Below are 15,462 nucleotides of genomic sequence, written 5' to 3'. Positions count from 1 at the left end.
GCCAAGCAGCTTGGTGAGAAGGTGACAACAGTTGGTGCGATTATTCGCAAATGGGGCTCCATGCAAGATCTCACCTCATGGAGTTGCCATGATCATGAGAACGGTGAGGAATCAGCCCAGAACTACACGAGGGGATCTTATCAATGATCTCAAGGCAGCTGGGACCATAGTCACCAAGAAAACAATTGGTAACACACTACGCCGTGAAGGACTGAAATCCTGCTGTGCCCGCAAGGTCCCCCTGCTCAAGAAAGCACATATACATGCCCGTCTGAAGTTTGCCAATGAACATCTGAATGATTCAGAGGACAACTGGGTGAAAGTGTTGTGGTCAGATGAGACCAAAATGGAACTCTTTGGCATCAACTCAACTCGCCGTGTTTGGAGGAGGAGGTATGCTGCCTATGACCCCAAGAACACCATCCCCACCGTCAAACATGGAGGTGGAAACATTATGCTTTGGGGGTGTTTTTCTGCTAAGGGGACAGGACAACTTCACCGCATCAAAGGGACGATGGACGGGGCCATGTACCATCAAATCTTGGGTGAGAACCTCCTTCCCTCAGCCAGGGCATTGAAAATGGGTCGTGGATGGGTATTCCAGCATGACAATGACCCAAAACACACGGCCAAGGCAACAAAGGAGTGGCTCAAGAAGAAGCACATTAATGTCCTGGAGTGGCCTAGCCAGTCTCCAGACCTTAATCCCATAGAAAATCTATGGAGGGAGCTGAATGTTCGAGTTGCCAAACGTCAGCCTCGAAACCTTAATGACTTGGAGAAGGTCTGAAAAGAGGAGTGGGACAAAATCCCTCCTGAGATGTGTGCAAACCTGGTGGCCAACTACAAGAAACGTCTGACCTCTGTGATTGCCAACAAGGGTTTTGCCACCAAGTACTAAGTCATGTTTTGCAGAGGGGTCAAATACTTATTTCCCTCATTAAAATGCAAATCATTTTATAACATTTTTGACATGCGTTTTTCTGGATTTTTTTGTTGTTATTCTGTCTCTCACTGTTCAAATAAACCTACCATTAAAATTATAGACTGATAATTTCTTTGTCAGTGGGCAAACGTACAAAATCAGCAGGGGATCAAATACTTTTTTCCCTCACTGTACATGTCAGCAACCCCAGTTAGTGAAATCACTGCAACCCTAAACAAAGAGTTTCAGTCAGTTTTAGAATGGGCGGTCAGTAGGGCTGACCCCATTTAGTCTACTGGTTGATTGTTTGGTCCATAGGCTGTTGGTAGACCGGGATTTCTTTAGTCGAGCAGTCGCAATTATTTATATTTGTTTATGGTGCACAAGACACTTCTCTGAGTCGCGCCTGTCTCAGTGGACAAATCCATTGCTGATATTATGGGGATGGCACAGTCCATCACTCTAAGACGTAATACTGAAATTCTATATGGTTATTTTATGTAAAAAATAATTGTGCAACACTAATAAATCTAATATTATTTAAAGACAAATGCGCTTTCTCCTGCGTTGGATACAGTCGCTGTCCGCGGTTCTGAAACATAATCTTCAGTGCACCATAGAATTGGTGCCTTTCCATATGTTGCAATGTGCATAATTGCAAAGTTAACCAGCAGATTGGGATTGAGAACAATGTTGTGAAGGCAGCAGCAGAAGAGACGAGGAAACAGCCCTTGCCTTAGCCTAATTGTCTAAGAAAATTGAGGATAGAGGAAACTCCAATTTAATTAGGTCTATAATCAATAGCCAAACTGTTAAATGGGCCTGGCTTTATAAATCATCCATATTTACTGTATGTACAGAAATAAGACAGATCTTGCTTCTGTTGACTGTTTGAGTGTTTGTTTAATAGCCTACTGATTCAGTGAGCACCAAGCCTCATGCATTGGCAAAATGTTGGATAAAGCAATTTCACAGATTCGGCTGTTTTTAATCTTTGCTATGCTATAATAAAGGCATGACAATACATTTTTGGGGGAACAGACTGCAGACTGCAGACTAATTTATTCAGTGTTACCAGACATTCATGCTTTGAAATGCAATCAAGCATTTTTTTTAAATTAAATAACAAAGGGAGCTTTGAATAATTAGCCTAAACAATAAATAAACCCAATTCACAAATGCATGCACCTGTTTTTAGTCTGCTGTAATAAATGCTTTATCTTTTTATTTGTATTTATTAGAACAGACTCTCTGTTACACTTATTTATTTACTGTTTACACAACAACAAATTATCAGAAAAATTATATTGTAATCTAACAGCAACTGTTTGGCACACATAATACTCATGCAACGCTTGCTCATATATCCTCCTTTTTGTTGATCTCCAGTAGGTTTCAGAACTAAGTCAAATGTCTTCCACAGATTTGACTTCCCCTTTCCCTCCTGAGCAACCAGTAAACATTTGCCCGTTTCAATTTGTTTTTCATGTCCTCCGCATCCATTTTGCTGTTGAGATTACTGTGTTCAGAGTTTGTTATAACCAATTTATTGATGTGATTATGATATGCTATAGGTCAGGCCCAATTGGTCACATGCATGCGATGCTTACATGTTTCATGTAAAGAGAGCAAGGGTTGAGGGTAGGGTTGCACATTTTGGGGAATATTCAGAGGTGGAAACTTTCCGTGGGAATTAACGGGAATATATGGGAATGAACGGAAATATATGCAAATTAATATTAATACCAGTTAAATGTAGATGTTTTTTGCATTGGATATATTTACCATATCATATGGAGACAGAAACATAAACCTTTTACCTTATCATAAGTAGACATAATTGCAAATGATTCAAACCTTCCAATAGAAATGTAAAAAATAATTTTGTTATGAATTGAACTTTACTTAAATGAGTTGACTCTTCACATGGGACAATTTCACTGAACAACAAAAGAAAGGGAATATTGAATGATCCCCAATGATCCATCGCATCTCCCAAAAACATTTTCGACATACATCTGTAAAATGATAGTCTAGAAACTAAGGCTTTGGTTGTCTTCCTCTCAGGCTTCCATGTCTTCTCCCTGGACCTCCTCAATGTCCACCTCTTGAACATCAGACTCTGAGGCCTCATCTTCACTGTCACTTTCCAAACTTGTTGAGGATGGCTCGTTGTCAGACTCAAAATACCAGAAATTTGCCCGGATGGTCACCAATTATTCAACCCTTGTATTGGTCAGCCTGTTGCGTGCTTTGGTGTGTGTGTTCCCAAACAAGGACCAGTTGCGCTCTGAGGCGGCTGATGTTGGTGGGATTTGGAGGATGATGAAGGCAACGGGGAAAAGCCTCAGATCCACAAAGTCCCTTCCACCAGATGGCTGATGAGATATGTTGACACGACTGCCATATTGCATCTCCATCCCAAAGCCCTTGCTTGGAAGTGTACTTCGTCAGACAGCCAAGAACCTTGCCCTCATCCAGGCCAAAGTTGCGAGACACAGTAGTGATGACACCATAGGCCTTGTTGATCTCTGCACCAGACAGGATGCTCTTGCCAGCATACTTGGGGTCCAACATGTACGCTGTGGCATGTATGGGCTTCAGGCAGAAGTCGTCACGCTTTTTGATGTATTTCAGAACTGCAGTTTCCTCTGCTTGGATCAACAGTGAAGTGGGCAGGGCAGTACAGATTTCTGCAAGCAGAGTCTGAACATCAGACAGGATGGCATTGTCTCCCTCAATCTGTGCAATGGCTACTGCTTTAGGTTTCAGGAGTTTCAGGCTGCTTACCACTCTCTCCCAAAATACATCATCCAGGAGGATCCTCTTGATATCGGCAGGCTTTGATATTCCTTCCCCTCCAGGAGACTGTCAAACATTATGACAACACCACCCCAATGGGTTTTGCTGGGCAGCTTCAATGTGGTGCTCCTATTCTTCCCACTTTGCTTGGTGAGGTAGATTGCTGCTATAACTTGATGACCCTTCACATATTTAACCATTTCCTTGTCTCTCTTGTAGAGTGTATCCATTGTTTTCAGTGCCATGATGTCCTTGAGGAGCAGATTCAATGCATGAGCAGCACAGCCAATGGAGGTGTTGTGAGGGTAGGGCTCCTCCACTTTAGACCAAGCAGCCTTCATGTTCGCAGCATTGTCTGTCACCAGTGCAAATGCCTTCTGTGGTCCAAGGTCATTGATGACTGCCTTCAGCTCATCTGCAATGTCAAGACCAGTGTGTCTGTTGTCCCTTGTGTCTGTGCTCTTGTAGAATACTGGTTGAGGGGTGGAGATGATGTTGTTAATTATTCCTTGCCCACGAACATTCGACCACCCATCAGAGATGATTGCAATACAGTCTGCTTTCCCTTTGATTTGCTTGACCCTCACTTGAACTCTGTTGAACTCTGCATCCAGCAAATGAGTAGAGAAAGCATGTCTGGTTGGAGGGGTGTATGCTGGGCAAAGAACATTCAGAAATCTCTTCCAATACATTTACATTTACGTCATTTAGCAGACGCTCTTATCCAGAGCGACTTACAAATTGCCTGTGAGCATCAGAGGTGAACTAGTTGCATACACATCTCGAGCAAGACATTCATCAGCATTTCTCTGACTACGTTCCTCCACTGAGTCAAAACAACTTCTGATTCCAGGAGGACCATGAGCTGTTGTTATCAATAAGTTGTCTGATTCATCATTTTCACCTCGAATAGAAGTAGAGGGACTTTTGTCAGAGGTTGCTTGTTGTGAGCGCTGAGGGAACATTTCGACCAATCAATTGGTCGAAAGAACAGGACAACTCTTGGCCAACCAAGATTTTCTTTTGTCGGGGACAGCCCTAGTGGCCAGTAATAAACTGATCCTGAACATCTTTAAAACTATGAATATTGTATTTGGTACAGATCAGTTCTAGACCTTAGCTGAATCTGGTAGTGAATGGTGTGGCTGTTGAGCAAGTTGAGGAGACTGAATTACTTGGTGTTACATTAGATTGTAAACATATTGTTTCAATGGTTGTAAAGATGGGAGAGGTATGTTTGTGATAAAGAGATGCTCTGCTTTTTTGACACCACACTCCACAAAGCAAGTCCTGCAGGCTCTAGTTTGATCTTATCTTGATTATTGTCCAGTCATATGGTCAAGTGCTGCAAAGAAAGACCTAGTTAAGATGCAGCTGGCCTAGAAAAGATTGTCACGTTTTTCTTTTTCTTTTCTTGGCTAAGAGTTGAGGAAAGACTGACTGCATCACTTCTTGTTTTTATTAGAAACAATGTGTTGGAAATTCCAAATGGTTTGCAAAGTCAACGTACACTCAGCACTGACACACACACTTCTGATTCAGTCATAATGGATGGTTGATTGATAGGTCATTTTCATAATTCTGAATAGAATATGCTGAATGCATGCATTAGATGATACAGCACAAAGCTATTTAGGGACATGTACAGATATTGAATGTTTACTTTGATGTAATACTACTAATCACTGATAGATTGGTAGACCTGTTTCTGAGCTAATGTATTCCATTTTCTAAGCTAATGTATGCCATTGCCTATATTCATTAATTATCGCCGCCAGCATGTTATATTCAGCTACAGTAATTGATTGTTCACTTGGTTCTCATGCTGAGAGAGAGAGAGAAAGAAAGAGAGAGAGAGAGACAGCGAGAGAGAAAGACAGCAAGAAAGACAGCAAGACAGAAAGAGAGAGCAAGACAGAGCAAGACAGAAAGACAGAAAGAGAGAGCAAGACAGAAAGTTGGAGGGGGAGAGGGAAAGAGAGAGCAAGACAGAGAGTTGGAGGGGGAGAGGGAAAGAGAGAGCAAGACAGAGAGAGAATGAAACAGAGGGAGAGAGAGCGAGATTGGGAGAGAGAGAGATGCTCTAGTGCCTTTCACCCTGTCTGTCGTCAGACATACACCTGCACCTGACCGTGACGGGGGACCTTTATTTCCCCTATTGAATGTTAATTACCTCTAATTACACAGTTCAATCAGCACTCCAATGGGCGTATGTGTGGTGGGGGGGGTCGACTCAGCAGTGACTCACAGTTTATTTTAAGACAATGGCTGTCAGCAGATTGAGGAGTGTGTTGACATCTATAGCGTGCCATGCCAACTGTAGTGGGTCCTATTATTTGATTGAATAGGTGTGTGTGCTATCTCATGAATGAGTCAAAGTAAGCAGCAAGGCAGCAAAGGCCCTAACATACAGCTGAATGAGTAAAGGGGAAAAGAGGGAAACACAACTGTGATGTCATGATTTGCTCTACGTCTGCTCTGCACTTCAGAGGTGAGGCTGGCGGTTCTCATCCTATGATGTCACAAGGAGCCTAGTTCTCCCAGTTCAATAAAGGTTTGAAATGAAGAAGGGATAAATGGGTAAACACAGTAAGACTTGTACACACCCTGGTCTGAGTAAACTCGGGCAACTCAATAATCTACTACTCGAGCAGTATATTGAAGGTATTTAAAGAATAAATGTGGATACTTAAGCTATTTTTACTAAATGATCCCTCACTTAACAAACCCCCCCCCCCCTTTCAGGTTTTTTATTAAATTGAAAACAGCTCTTGAGTTAAGTAAATTCCGCTGTAGCAATTTGCATTCCATTTCCATAATATTATCAATAACGTATAATGACTTTCAGATTTGTCATAGGGTCTTTCATTTTTATGGCCTCTTGAATATTCAATAAGCCACAAAGGGCATGACAGAAAGTCTTTATCTGAACATGAATCTCTTTCCTCTGGAAAGGTAATATTCATTTAATACAGGACAAGAGGTTGTAGGAGACTAGAGAACAGTTATATGACTTTAATATAGACTGCTGTTGTGAGAAGAAGAGAGAGAGAGAGAGTGCAGCAATATCCTTTTCAAACTGCTGAGCCAAGCCAAGCCAAGCTGTACTCTGCTGGCCTGGTTACTAATCTACCTACGTTGCTGGAACGGTGCTTGTAAAGACGTTTGAGGTTGTAGTAGTAGTGAGGACAGAAAAGTATGAGTATTTGAGTTGAGCATCCCGAGCTCCACCTGGGGGCGAAGGAGGCTTAGCCCCCTCAGTTTAAATTTGTGCCCCCAACCTTTTAATTTGATGTACCTATATAAAAATAGCAAAAAAGTACAAGTGACAGGTTAGTGCAAAATGGACAGAGCGTGCCGCTGTGTGCGTAGGGGGGCTATGGAAAACCCCTGGTGCGGTTAGGTATGACTAGGGCTGTCGCGTGGACCGTATTACTGCCACACTGGCGGTAACGAGTCATGAAGGCAGTCAAATTCCATATGACCATTTAGTCACGGTAATTAGGCTTCTTCTAGCTCTGATGCTGTCATTAGTAGCCTACCGAACTTGCTAACTGCCTGGTACTCAGCACTCTGTTGTCCCTCTAATCACTCTGACATCAATGCAAATGTTATCGAAAATCTAATCCAACACTTCATGAGAGCCCATGAGCTCATGTTGCGCAACATTTCAGTAGGCTATGCAATTGCATGAGAAAACAGTATGATGGCCTCTACTAAAAAGATGAGGATCCCATCAGCTTTCTACAGGCTAGGCCTCCTATATTTATTTGTGAACTTTCCTAATATTAAGCACATTTCTTATATTTACAACAGGAGTGTAGCCTACCTGGCTGGCATGAAAATTTACCACGGGAAAAGTGTCCTCCATTCGCTATTTAAGTGCATAGATGACATGTATTTTGTCCCACTGCCCCTGTTTTGACACAGGTGCTTGATAATGGTCCACTCTACATCAAAATAAATTTCACACATACAGTACCAGTCAAAAGTTTGGACACACCTACTCATTCAAGGGTTTTTCTTTATTTTCACAATTTTCTACATTGTAGAATAATAGTGAAGACATCAAAACTATGAAATAACAAATATGGAATCATGTACCAACCAAAAAAGTGTTAAACAAATCAAAATGTATTTTATATTTGAGATTCTTCAAAGTAGCCACCATTTGCCTTGATGACAGCTTTGCACATTGTTGGCATTCTCTCAACCAGTTTCATGAGGTAGTCACCTGGAATGCATTTCAATTAACCTTGAGACAAAGTAGGGGTGTTATACAGAAGATAGCCCTATTTGGTAAAATACCAAGTCCATATTATGGTAAGAGCAGCTCAAATAAGCAAAGAGAAATGACAGTCCATCATTACTTTAAGACATGAAGGTCAGTAAATCGGGAACATTTGAAGAAATTTGAAAGTTTCTTCAAGTGCCGTCACAAAAACCATTAAGCACTATGATAAAAGTGGCTCTCATGAGGACCGCCACAGGAAAGAAGGGCCCAGAGTTACCTCTGCTGCCCAGGGTAAATTCATTAGAGGTACCAGCCTCAGAAATTGCAGCCCAAATAAATGCTTCAAAGAGTTCAAGTAACAGACACATCTCAACATCAACTGTTCAGAGGAGAGGCCTTCATGGTCGAATTGCTGCAAAGAAACACTACTAAAGGACACCAATAAGAAGAAGAGACTTGCTTGGGCCAAGAAACACAAGCAATGGACATTAGACCAGTGGAAATCTGTCCTTTGGTCTGATGAGTCCAAATCTAGAATTTTGGTTCCAACCGCCATGTATTTGTGAGACGCAGAGTAGGTGAACGGATGATCTCCGCTTGTGTGGTTCCCACCGTGTAGAATGAAGGAGGAGGTGTGATGGTGTGGGGGTGCTTTGCTGGTGACACTGTCTGTGATTTATTTGGAATTCAAGGCACACTTAACCAGCATGGCTACCACAGTATTCTGCAGCAATATGCCATCCCATCTGGTTTGCGCTTAGTGGGACTATCATTTATTTTTCAACAGGATAATGACCCAAAACACACCTCCAGGGTGTGTAAGGGCTATTTGACCAAGAAGGAGAGTGATGGAGTGCTGCATCAGATGACCTGGCCTCCACAATCACCCGACTTCAACCCAATTGGTTGGGGATGAATTGGACTGCAGAGTGAAGGAAAAGCAGCCAACAACTGCTAAGCATATGTGGGAACTCCCTCACGATTGTTGGAAAAGCATTCCTCATGAAGCTGGTTGAGAGAATGCCAAGCATGTGCAAAGATGTCATCAAGACAAAGGGTGGCTACTTTCAAGAATCTCAAATATAAAACATATTTTGATTTGTTTAACACTTTTCTGATTACTACATGATTACATATGTGTTATTTCATAGTTTTGATGTCTTCATTATTATTCTACAATGTAAAAAATAGTAAAAATAAAGAAAAACCCTTGAATGAGTAGGTGTGTCCAAACCTTTGACTGGTACTGTACATTTGTAAATATTACCGTCATCTTTGAAACACCAGCGCTGTGTAAATACATCTAAAACTCTTTTGCACCTCTACCTATCTGCCTCCTGCTGAATCTTTGTCCTTACTTCTGCTAGAAGGCCCCTATTTTTACGCGGCGGAGGTATGCTACAGATTTCGCGCCAACCTGTTACTTCAAAAGTACCCAATGATCTCAAACTCTGAGTCTCTGCATTTGATCTTCATGTTTATTGTGGTATAACGTGATATAAGCAGAATTCAATATAATTCCCCTCGCCGATTTCAACTGCCCCCTTAGTCACTTTATCCTGGCGCCCGGTCTGTTCTTCAGAGAATAAGACCCTAATTGTGTTGAGCTGAATCAAGGAAAGTAGCTAAACTATGTTAATATGACAGCATCTTTGTAATATTGAATAGGGCTAACTGTCTCAGTTAAAAAGGTCAGCCTTTCCAAGACCTCACCTGCGTATCTCTACTGGGTGGGAAAAGAGAAGATTACACACTGTACATAGATTCCCCTGGCTCAGGGTGTGTTGTCTGATAGTTGTTATTTCCTCAAGGCCTCTTGTCTCTCCAGGGGGGGAAGGAGGAAGATAATTGCAGGCGCATTGTGCGCTAATAAACCTCACCCCCCCCAGTAACGCCACAGGTTGCTAAGATTGAATTATAATTACCTACCTAGCACTCTCCCTCTACTCTGCTCTCTCTCTCTCCTAACACTGATTGCAAATCCATGTGTCTTGATTAGAAGTGTTGCTTCTGGATACACGCAGACCAAGAAGAAATAGAGGTTAAAGAGAAAGCAAGATAAAGGAGAAAGAGCGAGAGAAGGGGAGGGTAAAGAGAGCAGAAGAGGGAGGGTAGAGAGATGAGAAAATAAGATAGATGTGTATGAGTGAAAGAGAGGTAAAAGTGACCGAGAAAGCATTTACTTCTTAAGGCATTTATGATGATTCATTTTCACATTTTCCGTTAATGTTATTGACCTCCAGACTGTCCTGTCATCTGTGGTGTAATAAATACATGTTTTAGTCTTCCTCACAGAAGATTTCTATTACTTGGGTCGTTCCATGAAATGAGTGCCTTTTGTGACCTTTGTGACCTGTGTGAAGCTAGCCACAATAAGTATTAGCCACAATAGCGGAATTTGCGGTTCAACTTCAAAATAGAGGTCTCCATTTAAAACTGATGCAACGGATACAAATAGTGGACTAATGACATATTTGGACTACAAAACGCTGAACAAGGTTGGAATGTTTTTCAAATTCAACAAAAGACAGTTAGTTACACATAAAAAAGAAAAAAATCGGTTGAAATCGCACTGTTGATGTAATAGACTTGTTGACAAGTATATTGACACATTTTAGCTCTGTTTCTCTTATTGTGGGACTTTAACTATAGGAAATCTCCTCACTATCCAGCCTTTTGAGCATATTGACATTCATATTGCAATGTACAGCTTTAGCTATGGATCTTGGGCAATGTTCCCTCTAAGTTGCAAGCAGGCGCGCAGCTCCCCCAGGACTGCCACACAGAAGAAATATCAGCACGCGCAGAGAAGCACGAGATTGAACTTTTCCCCATTAGTGAACACTATCAACATTTCTCTTTATTGTGAAAATAGTGAACGAATCAACTCAATATTAGCCACTTTCACTGCAACATACCGAAACCAAACTAACTATGCAAGAGATTTTGTTGTAGGCAGAGCTGCAGTAGGCCTATATGCAAATAGACCATTGACATATCTGGATCTGTGCCATTCATGTTGATCTGTACTGTTTTTACAGCATGAACGGTCGTGAGTAGATGCGCTTGTTTTGAGATCAAAGCGAGAGCTACATGTAGCGACTTGTGCACATATCCTTTGCTAGTTAGTGAGTTATTAGCCCAGTTATAGATCATTGTCACGTCCTGACCAGCAGATGGAGCTGGTGTAGTAGTTTGGGGGTCAGGACGTGGCAGTCTGGTGTGTGTCTTGTGACTCCTTATCAGGAACAGCTGGGAATCGTTGTTCCTGATTGGGAGTCACATATGTAGGAGTTGTTTGTCACTGGGGTTTGTGGGTAATTGTTTCTGTTTGAGTATTTTCTTCACAGGACTGTTTGCTGCCGTTTTTTTGTTCATTTTGTAGTGTTCTCTTGTTTATTTGAATTAAAACTCTAATGATGAACACATCCTCTGCTGCACCTTGGTTCCCTCTTCAAGACAGTCGTTACAATCATACTGTGCACAGAACAGCTATTTCTATGTTCAAATGTTATGGGATGCATTTTCTCCATAGTTCTTTATGGTAGTCCACTCTGGTAGGCCTACATTGATTAAATAGCCACAGTATTCTACTTAACCACTGTATAAACTAACTTAAAGCGGGTACAGCCTCAGTAAACCCGCGCCGGAAGTTTCACAGAATTTTCCCAACTAAAGTTTGCTCTTAGCATACCTGAAATTTGCTCAGCGATGGAAAAAAAACCATTGGTCTTGGGTCAATGAAATGGTGTATCAACCTACTCGGTGACACCCACAGAACACAACTGTGAAGAGTTTACACAAGTACTAGAGTTGTTGCTCTTATTGTGGCACTTTAACTGTTAACTCTTTAACTATTGAATATTAAAAGCATGTTATATTAAATAAAGTGTCCTTTAATATAGACCACATGGAGAATTCAATAAATCAGCATTTTGACATGTCACAGTTGTGTTCTGTGGGTATCACTGAGTAGGCTGATGACCCAAGATCCATAGGTAAGGCTGTATATTGCAATATGAATGTCAATACGCACAGTAGGTTAACTGATAGTCACATTAGCTCACCAAAGTCCTGCAATAAGAGTCTACGATCCTGACAACTCTTCACAGTTGTGTTCTTTGGGTGTCACTGAGTAGGGTGATACTCCATTTCATGGACCCAGATCCAAAAGTAAGGATGCACATTGCAATATGAATGTCAATATGCACAATAGGCTGGATAGTGAGGTGATTTCTTACAGTTAAAGTCCCACATTAAGAGCTACGACACTAATATTTGTGTACACTCTTCATAGTTGAGTAGGATGATACCCCATTTCATGAAACCTGTCTTCTGTGGACTGCATTCTTGCTTTACCTGCACTAGACCTATGCCCCCCGCCCTTCATCCCCCAATTTTTAAATATAATTGGCCCTATCCTTGCCACCCAGAAAGGCCTGTTGGTAGTGTAGGCCTTGCCAACCAACCCAGGAGGAGCTCTATGTGTGTGAGTCCTCTGATGGCCCTGGTCTTGTTTACTTGTTTGATTTATAGTCTGACAGACCCACTGAATTGGGTGTGATGGGATGGGACGGAGCTTTGTTTAGCCTACTGTGTGGCCCCTCATCAGAACCCATTCACAGTCACCCGCACAAAGACAGCAATGTGTGTCTTCTGGTGCAGCTCTGGTCTGCTTGCTTGTGTGCGCATGCGTGTGTTGGCACCAAGGCAAGAAAGACGGGGAGACCGAAAAGAATAAAGGGATTTTTTTCATTTTTTATTTTTTCATTCAACCACTCCTATTGTAATACGGATAGGCAGTTAAGCTGACGTTCAGTGTCGTTCATGGGGATCGTAATATGGCAGCAGATCTGAATTGTGCTGATCTGGTGAGTCTGGTTAGGCAGCAATCAGCTTAGGTGTGTCTCAAATTTCACCCAATTCCCTAAATTGTGCACTACTTTTGACCAGACCCATATGGGCCCTGGTGAAAAGTAGTGTACCCGAAAGGGAATAGGCTACCATTTGGGATGCAGATTTGGTCTGAAATGGCTCTATTCTATTTAGAGTGAGTGGCTGTGCCTGAGGGTTACAGTGCACCCCTGTTCTGCTGCATTCAGCGGCACACACACTTTTAGAGCTAGCTACTTTGAGGCTCTACACATATGCATACAAATGTACACACACACACACACACACACACACACATACACACACACACACACACACACACACACACACACACACACACACACACACACACACACACACACACACACACACACACACACACACACACACACACACACACACACACAGTGGGAAAGAGAGACAGAGCAAGAGAGAGTGATTGACTGGAATTTGTAAGTGACAATCAAAATCTATAGGTGTCTATTACTGGATGAGATGACTTGTGGAATACTTGTGAAACCCTGTCTGAATCCTATTTGTGTGTGTAATCCTGTTATTAACTCGTCTACAGCAGGATTTCCTTACGTGGCTTTTCACTATATGCTTGTGGAATCAACTGCTACAGTTTTAAATTGTCATTTGTTTTGGCATTCTAAGATTAGAACTAAACAGAACATTCACAATCAAGTGTACGCCCTGACCATAGAGAGCCCTTGGTTGGCCGTGACTAGGGGGTGTTGTAGTTTTTTCATTTCTATGTTGGTGCTCTTGGTATGGTTCCCAATTAGAGGCAGCTGATGTTCGTTGTCTCTAATTGGGGATCATACTTAAGTTCTCCATTGTTCCCACCTGGGTTGTGGGATATTGTTTTGTTGAGTGCTGATGTGCGCTATGTTACTTCACGGTCGTTGTTTGTTTATTGTTTTGTTTAAGTTTCACTAATAAAAGATGTAGAACTCGAATCACGTTGCGCCTTGGTCCGTTTATCCCAACTACTGTAACAGTGGCTGGGCCTGTATTCATAATGCGTATCAGAGTAGTCCTAGGGGTGTTGATCTAGGATCAGTGTGAAAATACTCACAAGTGTGAAGTTCAGTTTTTCATCTCACAATTACTCTTTTTACAGAGAAACAACAAAATGGGATGTTCTGAGTCCATGTCAATGAAAAAATGTTATCAAAAGACCATTTTTGGCGTCTCAAATAGATATAACACGTTTAGCTTTTTGAGTTGCGCACCTAGCTAGAGAGGAACGTGTTTTGCTAGCGATGTTTCTGTAGCAGAGTTTGCAATACAAATGCCCACCCGATTGATACAATTCATGACATAATTCTGCCATGTAGGCCTACTTTTCAGTTAACATTTAGATGGTTGAGAAGGTTTAGGGGAAAGCATTTCTATTTCCCACTAGACAGTTATCATTAACATCGCTACTGGCTAAACAAAGTGATAGGCCTAGTTGATTACATGTGGCATTGATTTTGCAAACACTGTTTGCGAATGCTCGGACATGGACTCATCTCTGAACAGACCATGCGATTAATCAGGGGGGGCCGGATCCTAGATCCGCACTCCTAGTCTGAGACTCTTTGTGAATACAGGCCCTGGTCTACTCCAATTGGAGTAATTTCCCCCATCATAAAAGACAGAGGGTTTAGGGATTAATCAACAGTCGATTTGCTACACTGGCAAAATGGAACATAGTACTAAGGTGTCTTTTTTTAAATTCATTACATCATTTCTATGAGGAGAATGGGTCGATTTCATGGTGGAGGGAAGGCAGGGGAACACTGGACAGTACAAATGACCTAGGGGAATTGTCAGAGAGGGAGGGGAGAGAGAGAAACCTTTTCATTTTCTTCTTTTGCAATCTTACTCCCATCCTTCAGAAGAGGTAGGCTATTGGTTTTTGGGTTAAAAATAGATAGATGTTCTTCCCAATGTAAAGCACTGATACAAAAAAAAACATCCGGATCCATGTCCTTTTGATAGGTCTATCAGCTGTCTCCTTCAGTCTTGCTGTCTAAGTAAAGGGGACTTGTATTACTCTTAGGCTGGGGTCCTAGACCCCAATTTCAGGCTGCCTAAATGACTGCCTGAGTACATTTCTGCAAGGTGGGCCTGGCTTGTGCTATGACAGCGCAAGTCATCAGTATTTTGAAGATGACTCTATTTCTCAGAAGTTAAGACAACTAATATCCCTGTGGTTTCTTACCATGCCTCATGGGTTCCATTTTAAAGCTTATTTTGTCCTCTGACATGACTTGGACACAATTGCTTGAAGGGATGGTGGATGCGTTGTGAAAGAGACCTGTGTAAGTTGGGTGTGTTGGTGTAGTGTGTTGGATGGAATCCTGGAAAAACGGTGCCTCGCGTTCTGCTGACCGCCAGGTCAGGAAAGGCGTAAGGGAAGGTGCACACACAAACACACACACCCTCTTTCTCCCTCTCTCTCTCTCAAAGCTCAACTTGTATTCTCTGACTTTAGAGGTGTTTTGGGATACTCCCTCAAGTTCTCAAGTTTTCCATGGCATGATGGGTGAGGCTTGTTATGACAGAGAAACATGCACAGACATCACCGTTATGTGTTTCCGTTAGACCATACTGA

The 15,462-nt window shown here is 42.0% G+C and overlaps 1 protein-coding gene across 3 annotated transcripts in view; it reads left to right on the top strand.

The window, feature by feature from the left end:
• LOC106609114 (copine-8) overlaps positions 1 to 15,462 on the top strand; it is a 129,970-nt gene that overhangs the window by 77,715 nt on the left and 36,793 nt on the right. The gene's annotated exons all lie outside the window — the stretch shown is intronic.

This window comes from Salmo salar, chromosome 07, assembly GCF_965601325.2.
Source record: "Salmo salar chromosome 07, fSalSal1, whole genome shotgun sequence".
Taxonomy (NCBI): Eukaryota; Metazoa; Chordata; class Actinopteri; order Salmoniformes; family Salmonidae; genus Salmo; species Salmo salar.
Note: the sequence above shows the minus strand (reverse complement) of the source record. Positions and strands in the feature narration are given on the sequence as shown.